This window comes from Myiozetetes cayanensis, unplaced genomic scaffold, assembly GCF_022539395.1.
Source record: "Myiozetetes cayanensis isolate MyiCay16 unplaced genomic scaffold, myiCay2020 scf1, whole genome shotgun sequence".
Taxonomy (NCBI): domain Eukaryota; kingdom Metazoa; phylum Chordata; class Aves; order Passeriformes; family Tyrannidae; genus Myiozetetes; species Myiozetetes cayanensis.
In genome coordinates this window covers 132,672,528-132,695,925 of record NW_026086604.1, presented here as the reverse complement: position 1 = coordinate 132,695,925, position 23,398 = coordinate 132,672,528, and positions in this window count along the sequence as shown.

Below are 23,398 nucleotides of genomic sequence, written 5' to 3'. Positions count from 1 at the left end.
CCTCTTTGTCCCCCTTCTGTGTTCCGTTATGATGCAACCTTTGGGCACACAAACTGTTTTTACAGATTTCTCATAAAAGTCCTGCTTAAATTCTTTTCTTGTGATAATTAATAATAAATTTTTAAAATTGTTTAGCAGCAATAGCCTGATGGCCATGCATGTTACAGAGTAAAAGAAGATTTTTTTTTTTGTGGAAAATATTGTTTTCATTTTAAATCAAATTTTGATGCTCTTGAAACTGAGTGTCCTGTGACCCTAATGGAGATAGGCATCAGTAAATGAACTCGATCTGTCAGAGCTGTTGTCTCTCTTCTTTGTCTTTTGTTTGTTGCTGTCTTGTAATTTTTGGTTTGTCTTGGTCCTTATCTTAATTTTGTATCAAAGAGATCAGCATTCAGCAAAACAAAAAAATGTCTGCTAAAATGGAGCAGTTTATGTTGCCCTAAAGAGGAAGGAAGGATGCCTCTTCCTGCCTAACCGTGCTCTACAAGGCGTTACTTATTGCTCTGCTTTCCCCTGCCTGTTTCCTGGAGGAGGTAGAAAGCAAATGATAAACGTCCTTGGCTGAAGCTTGCACAAATTAGGTTACAGAGACAAATTACTCCCCAGATTTTCTTATTATACAACCTTGTCAGGTTTTGTCTAAAATTAAAAATAGGTATTCTGTGTATTTCTGCTCCATTATTGCCTGCAAATACATAAATTAAACATATCAAAGCAGAATAGACCCTAATTGTGTCAGATACAAGTTGTGCTTTCTTCTAAAAATAAAGAAGTCTGAGTGGGGAAGATATAACAATAATGGTGAAGTTCCTTTCATACTGATCAGCACCATGGGCTGAACCACAGCATCATGGATTTCATCAGTGTTTCTGTAACAGTCTCAAGCTCCTTTTCGTGCTTCAGCAGCTTTGCTGTTACCTATTTTCAGATATGTCATACACAAGAAAGTGGTGATTTCGAGACTTTTCAAGTCCTTGAAATTAATCTTTATGAACTCCAGGTGGTTACTCTCTTGTACTATATTTGAACTGGGGTCTCCTTTGATAGACATTGTTGTACAAAAGAAGTAAATAAGATCCTCAGGTCAGTCTTGTCTGGTGTGGGGAGGCCAGAGGGAGCCGGTGCTCACTTGTGCTCTTCAAACAGCAGTCGCAGTTTCCTTTTGTTTTCTCTTAAGCTGAGAATGTTTATCGGGCTGGTTTGCGAATCCATCTCCATGGATGTCTTGCTAGGCTGTGCTTGATAAGGAGTTGCTACAGGCTGTTGTGAGCCTGTGTACACTGAATTCCTTATTGAGTAAATGTAAATGAGAGGATTTCAGGACTTCCACAACAATTGAACTCTTCGGTTCTGTAGCAACCCTCATTTAATCTGTGTGAAACTCATCAAAGAGCACCTACCAGCCTCACCAGTTTTGGATCTCACCAGGAGATTTTGGGGCATTGCAAACTCTCACAGATTGAGGGGCGGTTTTGAAAACCTGAACAAAACATGGCTCAGAAACCGTTCATTTGTTTTACTCATCAGCTTTTCTTCTTCCTTTGTCTAAAATATTGGTTTCTTAAATAACGAGATGATGCTGCCGGTTCTGATAATGTGCTCAAAAGTTTTGTAGATGCGGTGTCTTCTGTGCAGATAGCCTGTGGTTTTGCTGGTATCTTTTTTGTTTTGTATGCTTTCTGGCGGTGCTCTGAAACTCTTAGCCTGTCCTCACTGACGTTAATCTCAGGATGCGGCTCCTTACAGGTTGCTATTTGTTTCTTGAGGTTTAAGTCCTTAAAAGCTTAAAAATCATTGCCACTCTTGATGTGTCTAACGAAATATGTGGAGGCTTCTTCAGTACTCAGAAACAACACTTTGAACTGAACTAAAATTTCAGTAGTTCTTTGATTTAAGAAACTCTGTAGATCCTTCAGCACCTCTAAATTGTGCCTGATTTGTTCCAGGTTTAGAAGACACTGAAGGGCTGAAGTGATCCGAAGATGCAGTTTATTTCCTTGGTCCTTTGATCCCATCCTCACCTGAGATTATCCAAATTAAAACTGCTGAAATGTCTTGCTCCTAATATTTTATCCCTGCGTTTGACCTGCCTATGCACTATGTCTCATGTAAAAGTGTGACGTCATAGAAATCATAAAAACAATGAATGTTTTTATGTCTCTTTTCGGCTTTTGAGGGTGTGCAGGTAGGGATGTCCAGGGTTAGGCATGTTATCCAGTCAGGCAAACCTCCAGAATGTTACTTAGCTTCACTGTTACCTGGTATTCAGGGAACTCAAAACTGGAAACTGCCCACCAGGAACAGTCCTTGAAGCGCAATCTGATGTTGCACTTGATCATATCTTGACAAGCTCCCTTTCAGTCCTGGAGGATGCACTGGTGCTACCTTACTGCAGCTGTGCTAATTGCTTCCTTTCACTGCCTTCCACCAAGGCTAAGTCAATTCCCAGTTTGTATGGCCAGGCTGCCTCACCACCTTTCACCTCTGTTGCTGTCAGAGGTTTTGAGATGCTGTCTCCCTCTGATTTTTCTCTAGCTGTGTACCCTTAGTGATGGCTCCTGTGCACAGCTCACTCCTTGCTTCAGCCTGTAACATTCTTCTCCTGAACAGCAATCTTGTTTTGCACAAGAACCCAGATATTACCATGCTCAGGAAAAGCTGGATTTCCGCTGTTGCCTGCAGCAGGTGCTCAGCAATAGACATTATTTTAATTTGTGTAGTCCACTCTTGCTTTCCTTCCAGCATGTCAGTTTGTCTGAGAACTGGAGTAATTTCAGATGTCTGAGCCACCACTGTGGTGCGCTGGCTACTGGTGTCCTCAAGGCCAAAGGTGCTTGCACAGCTCTTTGCATGGATCACATCAGCAGTTGCTGGCAGTGGTCCTTGTCTACCAGCAGCTTTTCTTATGGACAGCTTGTGCTTAGAGCTGTTGCCTGCCTAGCATGGCCTGTGGGCATAACCTGGCCTAGGACTCAGTGGGAGAAAAATTTCTTCTATCCACTGTAGGTTGGAGCTTCTGGCCCATTGCCTTCTCTAGTGGGATAATTGCTCTACTAGCCACTATTTCTTCAAGTGCATTAAGGTTTGACAAAGGAGCCTTCCTCTGACAGGGAATTAACAGCAAATCTCCAAAAAGTAACTGCATTTCTGTTTTTACACTTCTAATTCTCCAGCAGTAACCTGGACCAGGCTGTGGAAAGCAGGCAATTGCCAGGGCTCTAAGAAGACCAGAGGAGCCCCTGGTGGTCTAGTGGTAAAGGCTCGGCGCTGTCACCGCCGAGACCCGGGTTCAATTCCCGGTCAGGGCCACTCCCGGGCAGGTGGGGCTCGTTAGCCCTTAAAGGCAACCCACCTACGTCCTAAGGACCTCGCTGCCACCGTCCAAGCTCGCTTGGCCCCGGCAGATGAACCTTAGGATTAAAGGGTGGGCTCAGTTCCGCGCACACTGTGTCTCACCTAAAAAATCCAATGCGCAGGCTGGAAGGTGGAAAGACCTTCCCCGGATCTTCGCTCGCGAAGACTGGCCATTAAAGAAGACCAGGCCGGTCTCTTTTCTGAGGGAAAGCACATGGGCTGTGCTCGGTGTAGAGAGGCAGCCCCTGGCAGGCACCCTTGCTGCTCCCTGCTCCTCTCTGCTCGGTGCCAGTGGCTGCAGCAATCCAAGATCTGGGTGCTTATCCTGGCTGGTTCAGCCAGCTCTGCCCCTGTCCAGCAGCCTCTTGTTGCAGCACGATCCTTGCTGGGCTGAGTTGGGCCCCGTGTTCTCAGAGTGCAGAGGTTGGCACCTCCCTCCTGCCAAGTGCCAAGTGACCTGCTCTGGACGCTGCCCTGGCCCCCAGCGCTCCTCTGGCAGGGGTGATGCAGACCCCGAGGCGCACAGGGCTCTCCCCTGGGAGGGTCTCCTGCCACCCTTGGGGGGCACGGGGCCAAGCCCCCTCCTGCCGGCCCCTCTCTGCCGTGGTGCGGCCCAGGGCGCTGCTCTCCGCTGCCCCTCGGCCGTTCCCTGTCACCTGGCAGGGGCCAAGCCCCGGTTTGTCTCCGGCTGTCTCAGAGGGAAGGACGCTGGTGTGTGCTAAATTGTCTGAAGGTGATAAAAAGCAGCTGGGTGGATATTTTAAACAGAACATTCGTTACATCTGTAAATCTGTAAAAACAAATGCCAAGACAAACCTTCAATGAGTTTATAGTCCTGTTCTGTGTTTCTAGCCCTTCAGCTCCTACTCTTCTAGCTCTGCAGAGGGGATGCTGGCAGTACACGCATTTGGGCCCTCAACTACAGTCTCTGGCCAGTGGTCCAAATCCACATGACATATCTTTAAAATTCCACTGCTTTTTCAGTTTATCTGACTCTTTGTGATTAAGAGAATATGTTTACTGTCTCTTCTATGTGAAAATGCAACCTGCGCATTAGTGGATAACTTTGTTGTCCACTCAATCCACTGCGAAACCTCCTGGATGTACTGGGACTGTGGCTGTTTTGAGAGCTTGCATTACTCCAGGTTACATCATGATGTTGAAATGCATATATCCAGTCTGCTGATCAATAGCAGGGAAATGGAAGGTGTATCCTCAACAAAAACTTTCCAATATATTTCTCACAGCTCATGGGTCCAAAAATACTTTTGTATTTGTTCTTCCCTTTACCCATTTTTTTCCAGCTTTCCAAAGCTCTTTGCCTTAGCTATCATTTAAACTCTATTCAACAAGATTTATTTACTGTCAAATTCTGTTAATGCCTAGAAAGGGATTGTTTCATGCCTAATAAACATGTTACACTGTGGTTTTGCCCAGTGAAAAAATGAGAACTGTAGTCAGAGCCTTGGTGAGCTGCCGGGCTGTGAACAGGTTGCTGAAGGCAGGACAGGACAGCAAAAGGGTTTCTCCTCATTTTTCCATTGGCTTTTCCTCCAGCTGGCTGGGCCAGGAGATGGTAGCATCTTACTCTCTCTCTATCACTGACGAGTTCTTGATCTGTTATAATCGAGGAACCATGTTTTCAGATTTAATGAGTTGCCTTTTCTTTTGTCAGAATAACATATTTTCCTATTAGGATAAAACTGAGGAAGGACAGGTATTTTTATCTTATTTGTCTTGTTTTTCCACTCATATGTCATTACGACAATAAATATGGCATAGGATATGGGTATAAATATTAAGTATGTGTTATACCTTTGTAATATTTAGTGTAATAATTACTTGGAAACTCAAAGCTGGTATGCAGCATGGATATGAGTTTGAAGTATGATCTACCAGAAGTGAAGAGCTGGGGTTTTGCTGGTAAACTGCTGAAAAAGGAGACGAAGCGCCTCTGCAAGTTGGCATTCCCCCCTCCATGCTCCTATCTTTCTCTTTACGGTGAGAAGATGTCAGATGTCTGAAACTGGTTTCTGTAGGTCGGACAGTCAACCATGAATTATAATTTGTATGGTGGGAGTCCCTTAACTCCTACACTGGATCCACTTAACGCTTGGATATGTTAAGCTAATAAAGTTACAGGCTGCCACTGAAATCCATCCCAGAGTCTGTCTTCAATAGTCTCCTTGTAGTGATTAATGACAGCAAGCCCGTTGCTGTTTGCAGTGAAGGATTTGCTTGTATCTGTCTGTGTTTGCAGATAGTGAAGTTTCAGATAACGGATTATAGTTCCTGTGGTTCTTTGTTGCCTAGAACACGGCACAGAAATTTTACACCCCTGTAAATTGTTGTCAAATGCTGCCATTCTGATTTAGTTACCCACGTGTTCACTTTGCATAGCTGTTACCAAGGAGTTATACCATAATGCTGGGAGGAGAACTGGGACCTTTGATTTCAGTGGTGTTGCTGTATCTGTAGTTCAGGCAGCTTTTCACCTTCCATTTCTGGGTAGATGTATGGTGGAATAATTTTATAGATGCTAGCAGTTCAGGGAAGAACAATTAGCATGATGATGATGACTAGTAATTTGCTATCAATTGCTTGTTTTATTTACAAAACATCTGTTCTCAGTAAGTTCTCTTCTTTTCCTTTTTTTGTCATGCCATGACATTAAACTTTTGTTTTTTTCTTTAAAAAAAATGACATGTAAGTTGCTCAAGTTTAAGTAAAATAAACTCTACGAATCATTAAGTTATCAAATGTTTTCTATGTAAGTACCAATAATCGCTTACAGTTTGTGGTTTAAATACTCTTCAGTTCTTAGTAGGACGAAGAGAGAGAAAAGCAGAAAAAATTCAAGTGATCGAAAGGTCTGACAATAGCCAAGAGCATGTCTTCTGATGTCTTGGGGATGTCTTGTTTCTTGTGGTCAAATCTCAAGGAAAGGGACTTGCTCGATTTCCCTCCTCCTGTCTTCCTGCTAAAGCTCACACTGGTTTTTAGATTTCTTCAGTGCTTTGTGCAATAGCCTCAGGCATTAGTTAGATCTTGCAATTAGAAGCACAGCACAGTGTTAAATGTTTTGACTGTCAAAAGCACCCCTGCTATGTACAATATATATGTATATATACAACATACATGTTATATGTGCTTGCAAATCAAAAGTACCTTTCTGTTTGGTTTTGGTACCACAGTGCTTACAAGCGTACAGACTTAGTGTGTTCAGCCATAGGGTTTTTTGTTTGCTTTGTTAAAGAAAATGTCTCCCATTAGATTCAGGTGAGTGATTAAAAAAAAATAAGTTCAGATTTCTGCAAACAAATTTCATCCACTTGAGTCTGAGTGTTCAAAAACCACTTATATCACCAAGATTTTCTTCACTTTATTTCTAATTTTGTACCACATTTATTGATACTTTTGCATTGTATTCTTCCCTTTGGATGCTTCACCATTCTTTCCATCAGAATTAATGTGAATATTTCCTTCATGGGGGAAGGCAGGGAGAGGCTCAAGAGCAATGGTGAAATTCCCATTCATTGGTTCAGCAGCACTGAGGGAACTGAATGAAATCTTTCCACTCATCCAGTTTCTATGGCCTAATATTCACCACCCTGTGACACCTTGGCTTGTGCTCATGGCACACTGAATTCTCAGATGGTCTCCCCATGAAATGCTAGGCAGACCAGGGACTGTTCAGCGTCCAAGACTAAGCAAAACTGGGTGCATTGAGTCTAATGTGGCAAAAGGCCAACCTGCACCTAACCATGTAATAATTTACAGATACATAAGAATCCTTCATATTCTGGAAGATATTTTTCTTTTGGTGTACATATATATATCCCATAGTTACGTGTGTTCTCAGAGAGGAGAATAACTTCTGTGTTTCCTTCTTACAAGGCATATGCTGTTATGATATATATTTTTAATTGATTAAGAGGTGGGAACAGTAACAGTGTATCTGATCCAAGTTTTTAGCAAAAGACTCTTTATTGCCCTCCATACTGTGAAACATTATTCTAGGCATGATCCCAAAGGCATTTTTAATCATCAGGCTAGATGAAAAGAATATACATTTTTAAGTATCCTGGAAGTACTAGTAATTTAAATTACAAGTTTATCTTGTTAACATTTTGTTTGGTGGGCAATAAGCCACAATTCAGAGAAGTTAAACAAAATCCTGTCTTTTTTACAAAATTATGTTTCAGGGCTTTGGAAGCTTCTCGTTTCTCAGTGCTTTGCCATTTGCGTGACAGAAATAAGCTCCTTGTCACTAGCAGAAAAATGGACATCACACGCCGAGATTGGGGTGGCTGCAGCACCGGGGTTATTGTCCAGCATGGACCCACACTTGGCCATAGCATGAGCATCCTGAGACCTATCAACCTGTCCTAGGTATTATATGACAAAAAATGATGCCTCATATCAAAAACGAACAGAATGTGACCATTCTGGTATTTTCAAGGCAATTGAGTGGCTGTGCCTGGAACCACAGCTTTGGTTCATACTCACAGCTAGTTGTGGGGTTGCCTTGGGAGAGTGTAATTTCTCTGCTTGGAACTCTAGTACTCACTTCTCCTGTCCTCCACAGCTGCAGTACACCCTTGGCAGTGCTTCCCTGAAAGGTGCCCTCTTGAATTCCTCCTATCACTGTATTTTTATGTTTTAAGTAATGCTCAAATATTTTAATACCAAAGGCCAATACAAATATTTACGTATACTTAAATAACCTAAATAAGTATACATGTCTATAGACTCTTTTCTTAAAAAACCCCACAATAATCTTCCTTTCCTTTGCAAATGATTTATAGTATGAGATTCTATCACTATTTTCATAAGCTCATACCATATGAAAATGTAGCATGGACTATCTCAGAGCTATTGAAATAGGCGATGAAAACCATAAAGTTATGAAAGTACACAATTTTATGATAACTATTCATATGTCCACTTTGAAATAAGAATATGCCACGTAAAAGTTAAGTTTTATGAGCAGACATGTTAGCACGACCTCTTATTGAGGTCTCCTGTTAGTTTCTACTAAAAGAGTTGGTTTTCGATTGTTTATAACTCTGCCATCTGTTATCTTCTTAGATTGAAATTTCCCTTAGAGTGACCCTGGGTTGTGCTGTTAGTTTGGAAAACTTCAGCCAGAATCATTTGTCTGTTAAGGGGAAATGGCTTTAGCCACATTAGAACTCTTTTTTAATAGTAAATGAGTTTTTAGCTTTGATACAGGCTTCTTGATAAGGGGATGGGGAAAAAGAGTCTCAGAGTAGGATTTTTGTCTTATTCTGAAACTGAAAACCTGGTCAAATGTGGTTTATAAAACAAAGCCATAGTGTGCAGATGCTCTGTAGAAATACTGTAGACTAGTCTCTCTACTTCCCATTACAAATCCCATGCAGGGAGAACATCTCAAACCCCTGAAACTCATGTACGTGATTAGAAATCATATTTCTGACAGTAGGGGAGGGTGACAGTGAGCCTCAGCTTTTCAGGGTGTGTGCCTAAAGGGCAGCCTTACATGGTGGTGCCATTCCCAAGCAGGATGGAGTTTGGTGGGAAAAGCACAGTGCTGTGTGGGCAATTATTTTGTGAAGAAGAGTTGGTAGGCAATGCTGAGTATTTCGGAGAGTTCATCTTCTCACAGTCAGTAGCAGTAATATGACCCCAGAGGCTGCCACTGTGCCTTAACACGGCAAGACTCACACCAGTTTCCCATCATGCTCTTCAGAGGTCTTACTCTTGACATCTTCCCAGAGCAGTAAAATAAAACAAGGGAAAACAGCTTTTTGATAACAAAATCTCACTGCAAGACTGAATTTGCTTGGGCCAGGTGGGCACTGCAGGCTGAACCTGCTATCTTCTGCTTAGCTTTGGTGTTTGGAATATTCATTCTGCTGGAGACTTGAACTAGATGGCGACTCCAGCTTTTGACAGAAATATCTTTATGAAGCAACATCCAGTTTTTACTGAAGGTTTTCTACCACCACCTAATGTTTCATTCATGACTTCAGAACAAGTATTATGTTGAGCAAAATTGCACTTTTAATGTGCAATGAAATTATTGAAGTGAGTAACGTATTGACTGAAATTAATATGTTCAGTCAGGGTTCAATTAAGTTAACCAAAACACTCCTTACTAGGGTATAGTAACCAGAGGCACCTCCAAACAAGAGCCTAAAACACCCCTGGGAATTGACGTGACATTGATCAAAACCGTTTTCCTTGCCGAGGAACAGAGATACAAAGGAGAAACTTAATGTTTGGGTAGGGAAATACCTGAGGTTGTCCAGTCAGGGATGGTGAGAGCCTGGCCTGACTAACTGTGCCCCAGAGGTGTGATGTTTGCTAAGAGCAGAGTCTAATTCTGAGAACCATATGAGATATGAGAAGTGAAAATATCTGGCCAAAAGCTCTTCCTTTTTTGACAAAACCAGGCATAGGCATCGATGAAAGGAGGGACTCAGCTCAGACTGTGACTTGGTCTGTGCTGAAGACCAGAGAGCTGAGGAGAAGCTCATAACCATTTGTTTGATGTGAACTTTGAATTATGCAGACAGGTAGAAATAAATCCAAGGAACGATGCAGACTCAGAAAGACAGAAGATAGTCTCCAGCTGAAAACATCTGTAAGGTATTTACTGAAAGTACAGCTATAAAATAGAGCTTGTAGACTCCTGTTAATCTCACAGCCTGGCAGGGAAGGGTATTTCACAGAATCTAACAACTGGGCAGCCACAGAAATGGCTAAGGCGGCTTTGGTTAACGTGATTAAAACTAAAAGCATCAACTTTCTTATAGAAGCATTTTTACACATCAGTAAATAAATAAAAGTTTCATACTTAAGGACATTTACTGTAAATATGGAATTTGCTGAATTTAAAAAATGATCTTACATGATAATTATTCTTTTATGAAAACTATTAAGATGGAGTTATTTCATTTAGGCATCAGGTTGCCTTAGGTTAATTGGCACTTATTTCAAAAGAAAAATTCACTAAGATAATATGATAATCATATAGTCAGTTAACTGGTTATGCTAGGAATGATTGTATTGAATACTGATACAAGAATCGTGACAAGAATGACTATAAAATTTAAAGAAAATTGAGATGAAGAATTGTCTTTCTTCAAGCTCATTTACAAAATTCAGAATTTCCAGTCCAGCACTGGACTTCATAAAGGAAAAAAAGTTGTTTTCACTTATATTATTTAAAATCTTATATAAAGCATCAGTTCTTAACAACATTAGGAATTTTTAAATTATTTTCAGTTACTTTATTCTTTTAGGAGACTTCTAAATTTCTAGTGTTTATTTTGTTCATATATGTGGTACGCATTGAAAAAAGATTAAATTTTATTATAAGATTTTCTTCAGCTATTAGCCTCCTAACCAACTTCAAATTCTGGGTTTATTTGCCAATTTTGCAGTAGGGGAGTATTTAGATGACATGTATTTTTTTAGTGGTGGAGTAGGAGAATATCTAAGAACAAAGTTCCTCTTTTATCTGCCTTTTGCTTCTTATCCACAACATTTGATTCCCGTCGTGGTGAATAGAATCTGCTCCTAGCCAAGAGGTACGCAATCAGTTAGCAGGAATAAAATGGAGTGATATTCCTGGAATGTCTATTTACTCTTGCCCTAAAAGCTAATCCCACATGCTCTCATTGTGTTTCTAAATAAGTTGGAACCTGGCACTTGTTTCCTTGTAGCCTGGCTATTAGACCCTTTTTCCACTGGCTCAAGACAGACAACTTGGTGTGTTCGTGCAGCTCAGGGCCCCACTTATACTGACAAATTTACTGTGCCAGAAGTTACATTAAAGCGTCATACTGCCCTAGTTGTTTTAGAACAGGATTCTGTAACATGGTAAACTTTCCTACATAAACATTTACCTACGCAGAATTTATGCCTGTGCAGTTTTACCTTTTTTTAAAAAACAAAAATCACATTTTTCATTCTTCAAGTGGTGAAGACAACTTTCACATACATACTACTCCATCGCCTTTTCCTGTTTCCAGAGAAAAAAAATTGTCTACTCTGAAGGCTAAGGCTTTCCTTTAGATTTACAGCATTATCTGCACACCTACTCAGCTGAAAAGGATGAAGAGGTAGGAGTCAAATAAATTGCCACTGCTGGGCTTACCAGCCCAGAAAAAAAATAATGAAGGAAAGCAACCTCAACATATTTTATTTCCCACTAAATGATGATAAACATAACATAAATTATCTCTCCTAATGACCCTATCTATACTGACTGTCACATGTGGTATCTGGTATTCCAGCACGACTGCAGTGCAGTCTGTTAGCAATCCTTGCAACCCTGCAATGTTTTGGATATAGACAGAGAGCTGTGTACACATTGACTTAAAATCTCCCAGTAAGTGAGAAGTACATCTTCAGGGCAGAGCTTTAGAAAGCTCTTCCTTGTCTACAAGTAACTGGGTATGTGTGCTGGGGAAGTAGAGCAATTTGAGCATTATTATGAGATATAGCTATGAAAATTTGATGAAATAAACCACTGAATATCGCAAAGAGCTGCATTCTGATGCATAGATCTGTTTGGTTGTGTGACAACTTGGAAATTACTACTGTTGAAAACCTGTTGTTGAGATGTTTATAATGAAAATGGATACGTTGCATACGGATCAGAATGGGATTGGTACTGGACACTAGGTCACTGGGAGCTCTTTCTTCATTTCACTTGCTTTGGCCTACAAGTCCTCACCCAACCTGTGAAAACCACAACCTTGAATTATTTGAGATTAATACATGCTGACTTCCTTTAACTGATATAGTTGTATAATCACATCATCATTTCTCCTTTATGGTGTTTTGACTTTATTTAATGTTGGGAAAACACCTGGGAAATTCCTCTGGTGCCTGGGGGGACATTCAGTGTGTTGGTCCTCAGGCCACCTCTAGTGCAGTGCTGTGACCCGCACAACACTGTGGGGGTTTGGCAAGAGCCCTGGTCCAGCATGACAAGGGCTGCCTCTTCCCAGGCAATGGCTGTCCTGGGGGCTGCCTCTTCCCAGGCAATGGCTGTCCTGAGTACAGTGGTCAGGAGAGGCACTTCTGCTGCTTCAGCTCCTGCAGCTAGCTTGGTTGAGGCGAGCTTAAACCTATCTGCAGCAGGCTCCACTGTGAAGCACAGAGTGGCCTTGAAAAGCCTTGGGATAATTAAGTTTTACTTCAGATGTCTTGCCCCACTGAACTCCATGGCAAAACTGCAGCTGACTTCACAGGGATAAAACCTGTCTCTTATTCTTGCTAGATTTGGACTAGAAATCTCAGCTTCCACTAAAGCTAATGGAAGTCACATGCACATTCCGGGAGGAGACCAGATCTCTTTCATCTCTTGAGTACCATGTTCCTCTGTGGCACTTCCAAGGCTGCATCAGTTATCGCAGGTCCGTTTATTTTAATGATGCAGCAGGAGTGTCCTAACTTCCTATGAAGGTACTTTGTTGTAATTATCTTGTATGTCTAGGGGCACCACAAGGGGTTACATTTATTTTACTGCCAAAGAACTGTTGTTTCAGCTGCAGTTCTATGAAGAAACAATCACATCTCCAGCAGTTTGTTAGATTAATCACAGGTGTGTAATCCCAGCACATACCCTAGAGGGTATATCCTTTGACCCGTTTCCTTTTTTAAAGGGGAAACTCTGAATTAATATCACTTGCATTGCTTATCACCATTCACATTGGGTTTCTCAGGATGCTGCAAAAAACAAACTAAAAGCTTCTACAACCTTTATTTTACTCGTGTACAAGTGAGTATTGCAATTTAACAAACCTGAATTGCTCATTGGCAAAATTCCCTGGAAAACTGAAAGTTAATGATAAAAGCTTGAACATAAAACTGGTTCAGGAGCTAAGTAAAGCCTGTAGAAGCACAGAATCTGGCTACCTTATCATCTAGCTGTGCTTCAGTGTTTTATCCCAATGGCATTAGAACAGTTAGCTCATCAGCTCATTATTTGTTATTCCACAGTAAGCAATATATAAACATCTCTGATCCTCAGCAATCTATGTGGTCATTGCACAGGTTTAAAATGTTTGATGAGCCTTTGATGTTAACATAGTAATTATTCCTTCAGGTTAACAGTAGCATAAGGATGCAGTATTTTCCAGTTTCATTCAATGCCTTCTGCTACAAACCAACATCAAGTGAAGGTTAAGAGACTTCAGAGACAAAGCAGAAGGCTTTCTGGACTTTCATATTTCAATAATGTAACCATGTAATGCGGAAACAAGTAAATGTCTAAGAACTAGAACTTTTGCTAATTGTAGTGTGTTTAAAAGCCTCATCTGGGGAAAATGAAACAAGCATATGAGAAAGGATATGCATTTACCTTTATTGTAAGTTGAATTCTTACAATAAAACAGCCTTAGGAACAGAATCTCTGTAGGGGAATGGATTTCTGTACATTAAAAAGAAATACAGCCAACGATTTATAGAAACATATGAACTGTTTTACCCAGGAGTATATTTTTAAGTAATTTTGGCTGCTTAGTCCTCTGTTTTTTTTGGAAACGAGAGTTTTGTTTTACCTGAAGCAGTGGGTTGGTATCAGTGTCTACCACAGCACTCCAGAGACGTGTGTGCACCGTGAAAAAGTGGGATGAAATATTACAGCTTCAGACTAACTGTATCTGTATTTCTGAACTTCCATGTGGAGACCTATCCTGAAACACACTCAGACCCAAGAAAAAACATTGTTGAAGGATTGTTGCAAGACTCAGCTCCAGCCCAAAATGTAGCGCTACGTGAATCAGAGAACATGCATCCAAATAGGTATTTAATTAAGGTGATGAATGCAAATGATGAATGACTGCTGGCATGGATTTTGCAAGGGCTTGTGCAGGAATGCAGCTCTTCCCAAGCACAGAGCCCTGTGGACTGCAAGTCTATGATGGTGCAGATGTGCAGAATTTGTACGGCAGTGAGGAAATTTGGGGAAAAATCCCTAAAAACCATTCTGGAAGGGGTTAAACTTGAATTTTCTTGCTGTCTGTATTCTTTACTAATGCTGTCCTGAAAATCTAGAGTGACTCCTGAATATTTAGGAGTTGGCTTTAATATAAGTCTTTTGTGTGCCCTAAGGATCTATTCAATGTGTGTAATACATCCTTAGTTCTCAGATTTATCACTAGGCACAGAAAAGCAAGCTTGCTATTGTTTTAGCAGAAGTCTCTCTAGGAAAGGAGTGGTCTGGTTGGTCTTGCAGAATAAGGCATAACTGCAGTTCTTCAAGATATTTATATGAAATGCATCCAATGGGAATTCATATTCCTTATGGGATTTCTTTCTGGGATAGGGTATTGCAAATAATAACCTTTAACTGCTATTAATAATCTATTAACTCCTTTGATGGCTCTAGTGAACACAGCTGCGTGACAGGAAATCTTGTTTTGGGAGAATGGATGTACAGGGTCCACCCTGAAAAAGATATTTGTGGGAAGAAGAAAAGGGATGAAAAAATAAAAGAGCCTTGTCTCAGTTGAGTGTTTGTTTCTCATATTATTGTGCTTTATAAAAGAATCAACTTCAAAGCCCAATTAACACTTTTATGAACTCAGTATGATTGGTGCAATAGTTCACATGTCTTTTGCTAAAAGCAAGGGTGTTTTTTGCTAGGGTGAATTCATGTGAAGTCTTTCTCAAAACAGACTCCACTTGAAACTTAATTGAAAATGACACATAATTCTGCAGAAAATGCAAAAATGAACATTAATTTCTTTTTGCTGTAAGATTTTCTTTGGCGTCACTGTGATTGAGCTACTGACAAATGCTTGCTCTGCCTCCTTCATAAGGCTGCTCTGTTGCAGTAGTAGAAGATCAATATAATACTTCATTTTTCAAACACTGCTAATTTGTTAAATTTGGCCTACAATGATCCAAACTATTAACAATGACTGTGTTGCAAGAGGAGCAAGAAACTCTGTTTGTTCCTGTTGAATCATTTCATATGTTGGTATCTTTGCTCTGGGACTTGTCGAAAGAGTATGAACAGTAAGAAGGAAGCATATTAACTTTATAAAATAAAAGAATAAGCCTCCCACTTCAGTTGCTTCCCTTGAATATTTAGTAATGTAATTTTACCATAAGAACTGAATAAAACCTTCAGAATTTCTCTTTGCAGTGACAAACCAGACTTGTACCAAACGTTTCTTTTGCAAAATCCTGGGAGTACTTTCATTCTGTGTAAGTCTTAGCAAGAGAAAACTGTAGCAATCGCCACCAACAGACTTTGGAATAAGCTTATTAGTATTCACAAACGGAAGAAATGGAATAATCATGTAACCTAGTCCAGTGGGGCATTTTATATTGTTGTTGTTATTTGAATTTTAAATTAGAAAATAATAACTATGAAAATCTGATTTTACTGAATTTTATTCAAGATGCATATTCAACCTTTTTTTTTAAATGACAACAGTATATATTGAATACTTTGTAGGGGTATTGTACAGACAAGGCTTCTCCTTCACTTTCATATGTGTTTTAATGAAGACACACAACTCCTCTGAATGAGGAGGCAGAGCCACTCCACTTAGAAGGAATTAGATTTCTTAAAACAGGACAGAAGGATGGGAAATCCATGCAAAGACTGAGCCAGTTATGCTTGATTTATATATATACTTATGTATATGTAACATAAAGCTGTATACTGCTACCTGACAATCTCACTTGACCCAACAGATTTCTTACTGCTGTAAGTTGTCTTACTGATGATCAACGCTGCCAGGACTGATAGACCATGGACTTCTGTAGCAAAGAGGGAATTAAAAGCTGGATGTTAGGGGTTAAACCCAGTGCACTATCCATAGGCAACCCTTTCTCTGATTTTCAAGGACAGCCCAATACTAGAACATATTAATGCAATAAATCTTTTTTTTTCTTTCCTTTTTTTTTTTTTACTGTTAAGATCTAAGTTTTGGAATTCCATGAAACCACCTTCTGGCACCCCACACCTCCGTGTTTTTCAGGTGGCAGCCCCTCGCCCAGCAAGCAGCTTTCACACCACCAGAAGTGGAGCAGAGACAGGAGAGGTGGCTTGAATGGGGCAGGGAGGCTGAGAAGCCACACTCAGCTGTCTCCTGTGAGCTGCCTGCCTGGCAGGTCCTATCCTACTCCATGTGCTGCTCAGAGCAGAAATAGGGAGGATAGTGCTGGAGACCCCTCGGCTGATTGATGCGGGCTGCAGGCTGGCCTGGCCAGGCGCCAACGCCTCCGCCACTTTGAAAGACTTCTTTGAACCACATCTGTTTTTTCCAGTAACTCAGGATGAGTCAGTACTAATCCAAGGACTGGTCCTACAAATGGTGAAGAAGTCTGAATTTGTTGTTTGCTGACAGGGTTCTGATTTTTTTTTCTTTTTTCATTTTAGAGGATTTCTTAATCTTAGCTGTATGCTCCAGTGTGTAACACATACCCATTTGAGACTAAAGACTGTGATTCTTGTGTATTTAAGTGAGTGCTGCTGTATTTTGTAGGTGCTTCTCTAAGCAATGGAGTGTGGAAATGGAAATTATACATTTAACTCTTGAAATTAAGTATAGATACCTAATGGAAAGGAAAGGAGTCTATGAATACAAGATCAATTTTATTTTAAAATTATCGGTAGTATCCTGGATATTTCTGATGTTGGTTTCTAGTATTTGACACACACGTGTTTATTGAATGTAATCAATGGTAATCTCTCTAAAATTAACTGTACACTAATATCAACTGTTTGTCAGTTTTATATGTAATTGCTCTGGAATTTAATGCTGCATAACCCTTCCTGGAAAAGGAGAACTCTGCCTCCCTCTTCAGCAAAGATTTAAACTTAGAAGGAGAAGTAGCAAAATTGCAGAGGACATTGATTGTTCAGTGACATCAGTTTTTTTAATCTAAAAAAACTAATCTATTTTCCAGCAGAAAGAAGAGCTTTCCCTCAGAGAATGAAGACTTAAGCTGTACTTTAATTACTCATCACTCACTGTTTGCCATATATAATTTAGTGCATTTAAAGCCATCTGAATAAAAAAACAGTGTCCCTGTCTTTGTTGAGACACTCTATCTCAGGGTCAGTGTTTTATAAATGATTTGTCATTACATAACACAAATATGTGATTTTGTTTTTATTTTTTTTATCTTAGTGTTGGAGAGCTGCAGCTCAGGAACACTATTATAGAAACCAAGGGGACCTTTCTGGGATTCCAGGACCTGGACTTTCAGAGAATCCAGAGAATAGATAAATTTTTATGTTTTCAGAGGCCAGCTTGGATTGACTTTGGCTGAGGGTGGGAGAGCTCAGGACCCCTGTGAGTTCCCCAGCCCCAGGGCACGAGTTCTTGCCAGAAAAGAGGAACTTACAGTTGGTGACTGGGTGTGAACTCTTCACTTTTGGTGAGCTCTCGAAGAAGTCTGCGGTAGAAGTGGGGCTGGAATTGAAAGGCAACACTCAACTGTCTTAACCACAGTCCCAATTCCCTCTTCTTGCAAGTCACCAGTGGGGTTGAAAGCTGTAGATTTACCGCCCACATCACTGCTGGTGGATGTAACGGAATAACTGGTCGCTGCAGCAGGCTCTGGTCTTCCTTGTCCTGGAGATGTTGTGGTATGGCAGGGGCTCCCAGAGCTGTGTGAGTGGGAATGGTAGCCCAGGGTGCCTTACTGTTACCTGGAGCCTTTTTCTTGAGGTTTGCTTTCTTCAGCCTGCCTCAGACCTATTTCACCCCCCTGAACCTCCACTACAGTGCCAGGCTCCCTGTCCCTTTCCCTAAGTCCTCTCTAGGGCTCTTTATCCTTGGAGTCTTGCTGAGCTGGTCGGGGCCATCACTGCCTGTGGGCCATACCCCAGCCCAGGACTTCTGCCCCTGTCCAGCTCCTCACTGCAGTGTAGAGCCCCCTCACCATGTGACTTGGTGCACTCTACCCCTGCCTGGCTCACTGGCCCTTGACTCTCTCCCAAACCACTTGGGTACTCCATTCAAAAACCCTGACAATCTTTACTGCAAATGTAGAATTTAGTTCTTATTTCTAACAAATTGTGAACTTCAGGTTTTTATTTTGAACAGCACAATTCCAGTGTTTTCCTCGCTTCTGCCCCTTCCCAGAATATCAAGAAACAGAGCCTGGACAGTGAGATAACTGCCTTCACAGATGCCTAGTTCTTTAACCAGAACTACAAAGACACTCCTGAAGCAGATCCAGATTTTTGGATCAGTTTTCTCCATTACTTTTGTCTTTTTATATGACTGAGCTGTTTTCCCTGAAATTTTCTAATAAGTCAAGTGGAATCAGACCCTCTGAATGAAAATTTTAGCCTGGAAGTTCAAGTGAAAACAGAATCTTGTAATAGAAGGTGCCAAGACCACCTTCACTCAGGCAGAACGATCAGCTTATCGTGTAATCCTCCCTTATTCTGTCCATAACTTCCTACTGTTGCTCCTCATTATGATCCACTAATCAAAAAGTTTGTGGAATGAGTTCCAGGAAAGAAAACTCAGAATATTCCAAATGACTGATTATGAGTGAACTTTACCAGGACAATTAACAGTAGAGTAAGCAAACGAGACAAATTAATTTGAAATGAATATCACATGGAAAATATACATAAATAATATAATCTTACAGCAGAAAGAGAATAATCTTAATACAGAAGTTCTTAAAAATTTGTGAGAACACTTGCAGAAGTTAAAGTGTCAGACACGCTAACAAGTAATGTGTAAACAGTCAGTGAGGGCTAAACTTGGCCCAGGCATGAGGTGTCGAGCTCGGGGGCCTCACTGCACCTGTAGGTAGAGGGCAGGGCTTCAGCAGAGATCGGAGTTGGAGGAACCAGCGGCAGGGCAGAGCCAACCTTTTAATAATTGCCAGTATAAAGCTGCATTATTGTAAGTAGGTAAATTGTATATCAGCAATAGTGTGGCCACCAGCACCAGGGTGGCGATTATCCCTCTGTGCTGGGCACTGCATTCACTTTTGGACCCCTGGCTACAAGAAACACATTGAGATGTTGGGACGTGTCCAGAGAAGGGCAACAAAGTCGGTGAAGGGTCTGGAACACAAGTCTGATGAGGAGCAGCTGAGGGAGCTGGGAGCAACCTGGAGAAAAGGAGACTCAAGGGAGACATTCCAGTTCTCTACACCTATCCCAAAGGAGATTGTAGCGAGGTGTGGGTTGGCCTCTTCCTCCAAGTAACAAGTGACAGGACAAGAGGAAGTGACTTCAATTTTTTCCGGTGGAGGTTTAGATTGGGTATTTGGAAAAATCTCTTCACTGAAAGGGCTATCCAGCCCTGGAATGGGCTGTTCAGGGAAATGGTTGAGTCACCATTCCTGGAGGGATTTAAAAGAGGTAGTAAAAAGTGTAGATGTGGCACTTAGAGACATGATTTAGCTGTGAATATGGCAGTGTTAGGTTAACAGTTGGACTTGATCTCAGAAGTTTTGCCCACCTGAATGATGATATGGTTCTCTGGAAAGTGGATGCATTCAGTGTACCACTTTGGTTTTGGAGAGGCTAGATCTAACTCTTAGCCTGTTTTTTTAATGGCCCGTGTTTACTCAGCCAAGTCTGACCTGGTTCTGGTCATTTCTGTGACTACTTTTCTTATTGTTGCTGCTTCTTTTGCCTTCTGTTTTGAGCATGGGCTAAAAACTTAAGTGACAGAAAGATAGTAAAGCTGTCACATTTTAGCAGACCTGAGTCACTACTACAATTTTCATCCATATTTCCTGCTTGTTCTTTACCATAGAAATGGGCTCTGAATGCTGCTTGTACCCTGCTGCATCTGTCAGAGCTGTGGAGTGGAGCTGGGCTACCAGGGGCTGCTCAGGGGCTGCATGTGATGTTGGGGACATTGCAAGGGCATCTGTTTTGTCCCAGAAATGCTGAAATGTGAGAGCATGCAGTAGAAACAGCCTGGGTAAGCACAACTGTAGAACTTTGTCATGTGTCTGAAAGATGCTGTATCATCCTCTGGACTGGGTTTTTATGAGGGGAAGTGCTGCCTGCTCTTTTGTGTTGCTGAAGATGTTTTACTAATCCTTTGCTGCTTCCTTATTTGCCAGGGAAAGGAATCACAAAAAGGAAAGCAGTGGAGAGAATTAAGGTTTTGTCAGTATTTCAGTTAGAGGAGGTAAAGGAGCCAGTGCTCAGGTAAGCATGCAAGGCTTTACTGCTATCTGAAAACTGATGCAGTTCTGTTAAAACTGAAGACTGAGCTGGGACTCAGCTGCAACTGTTAATTCCCAAGTAAATTTCACAGAAGTTTGGGCAGTGTTTTATTATGGCTGACACAGTGTTTCTGCTTTAGGCAATCTCTTTCTTTGTGAAAATGGTGTCAAAAATCACTTTTGGTGACACCATGCAAAACAGACTGAGATATATTCTGATATAATGGTTATTAATCACTGATCAAATATGGTACCTAAACTCCTATGTGTTTGTGACATTAAACAATCAGTAATATTTACATTTGTTTTTCCATACTTCAAAAGCAGATACAGTGCCTATGTCTGTAGCCAGAATCTCTTCCAGGTAATTGTTTCAGTCAGAGAGCAGCTTTTTGAAGGCTGAATTTGAGTTCCAAACTTGCAGGATTTCTCCCAACATTTAACTGTCATATACTAGTTAAATAAAATTTGATATTTGTTGTAGCAGTGCCTTCTAGCCATTTACAGTAATATTGCTCCTTTCAGTTAATATTTGATGTCTCGTACGGTATATTGTGATTGACTTGTGGCTGAAGAGTGAAATAAGTGAAAATAGAAGATTTCCTAGGGGTGATGGCTTTTCAGAAGAGACAGAAAAAAAACTCAGCACCTTTTAAAGACACTAAGTAATTATTTGGGAATAGAACAGTTAAAATTGTGATTAAATATATTTTGATAGGTAAGTGTTGATTCATTAGTGGTTCATCTTCAATAAATGTTTGGTTTCACTCTTTGGTTTGCTCTCACTGGAAAAGTTACTGATCTGAATAGTTTAAGTAAGTACTTGCATATCACTTAAAGTCACTCACAGTCTGATTTTTAGCAATTAAATGTAGTCAAAGCCTGTCATCAGGTAGTTGCCTTAACCCTTTTAGTCATTGCCAAAGCAAATAACAACAGGTCAAAACTTATCCTTTTATAGGTTTTGATTTTCTCTAAGAAAATAAAATGAAAACAGAAAATTCAGAGTTATCTCTGCAGTGCTGGCTGCATTCCAAGGTTTGCTCAGATCACACCTGAGGTCCTCCTGTAATAGCCATGAACCTAAGAGTTATAGCAAACACGGGGAACCACCGCTACTCTTTAGTGTGGCTGGGAAGATGTGTCACCTGCCTTGTCCCTTTTGGGGATTTCTTTTCCTCCAAGCAAAAGCAGCAGTCCAGCTGGGATGAGCCATGTGGGACTGTGCTTGTGGAGGCCTCCATCTGGAAATGGCCTCTAATCCCTCATTTGGAGATGGATGGAGGCTGAAGTCCACCAACAACTCCTTTAGGCATGATGGGGTGAAATCTGAGGCACTCTGTACAGCAGGCAGGACTGGAGATGTGAGAGTGAAGAGAAGTGTCTTCAGCCTCTTGCCTCTCTAGGTAAGGCTTTGTAGTCAGGTCAGCTTGTAACCTCTTAACAGGGTATACACACAAATGGTTTCTAGTGAATCCAATTATTGAAAAGGGTTTTTCATAGAAATGAAAATCATTCATGTACCTGATTAAAGAGAAATCTTTGCTTCTGGTGTAGTGTTAAGGGTTTTCAGTTTTACTTTGTTGTCACAGTTCACCTTTGGTGATTTTCAAACAGATGCTCTTTAATTCAGATCTTCAGAGCTTTCACTTCACCTCAGGACTACTCACAAACACAGAACCAAACACAGCCAAAAGTACCTGCAGGACTGAAGCAGATGAAACACATGTAAAATATTTTCAGGGTTTTGGCCCAATACAGCTTCAATGTGATGAACTGAAATCACAAAAGAAATTTGTGTCAGCGTAGTCACTTTACTTATAAAATTTCAATGTTGCTAATTCAGGTTGGGAAGACCTTGCTAATGGGAGATTGCATCTAAAATTTCTTGCCATAACAAGAAAGAAAGAAAGAAAGAGAGAAAGAGAAAAAGAAAGAAAGAAAGAAAGGCAGAAAGGAAGAAAAGAAAGAAAGAAAGAAAAAAAGAAATAAAAGAAAGAAAGAAAAAGAACATTTTTGCCATGTAACCATCTTCTGCTAATTTTCAAGTTTGCTTTGGTGCAGAAATCCACCTCTCAGTCAGAGCTTTGTATCAGGATATAATCACCCATCTTTGCTTCCAATTCTAACACAAATTTAAGAAGATAAGAGGAGAAATTAGACAAGTGCTTTCCTTCCCCCTGGAGGCTGAAGTTGACACTTCTGAGCTGTAGCTGGTCTCCTCTAAATCCTGGCCCTTGCAGCTCAAGGCTTTCAAAGAGCAAGGGTGTGTCACTGCAGCTGCTGCATCAAACAAAATCAAAGAGATTTGATTAATATAAACTTCAAAATCAGTGCCATCTTTCCTTCACAAAATACTTCAAACACAGCAAGAAATGTCATCTCCCAGATGACTGAGGTTAATCTACTTAATCTCCTCTTTTCCTTGCATCTGAATGCAAACTACTGGAATATACCCAATTACCTCTCACCAGTCAGAATAAATTCCTCATTCCAGCAATGTCAATCAGATTTTAAGAGAAGATTTACAGTCCTTTTGTAATATCAACATGGTTTCTGCATCCATAAAGCAAAGCAAAGCAGGATGGACAAAACAGCAAGCACAAACTCCCGCTTGCCACGCTGTCAGGGTGGGTGATTAAAAGATCCTGGCTAAAATTTGTCCTTTGATTTGAAACCTCTGACTTCAATGGACGTAGCAGTGGCTGCAGTCAACAGGATTCAGCCAACTCTCTGTAGCGACATTGTGACTATACTATTTCCGACAGTAAATCTTCGTAACACCATCAGGTTTTTAACCTAGAATCTCTTTAAATTTACAGATGAAAGGCTTCTTTCTGGTGTTGTTACTCATTTCTTACAG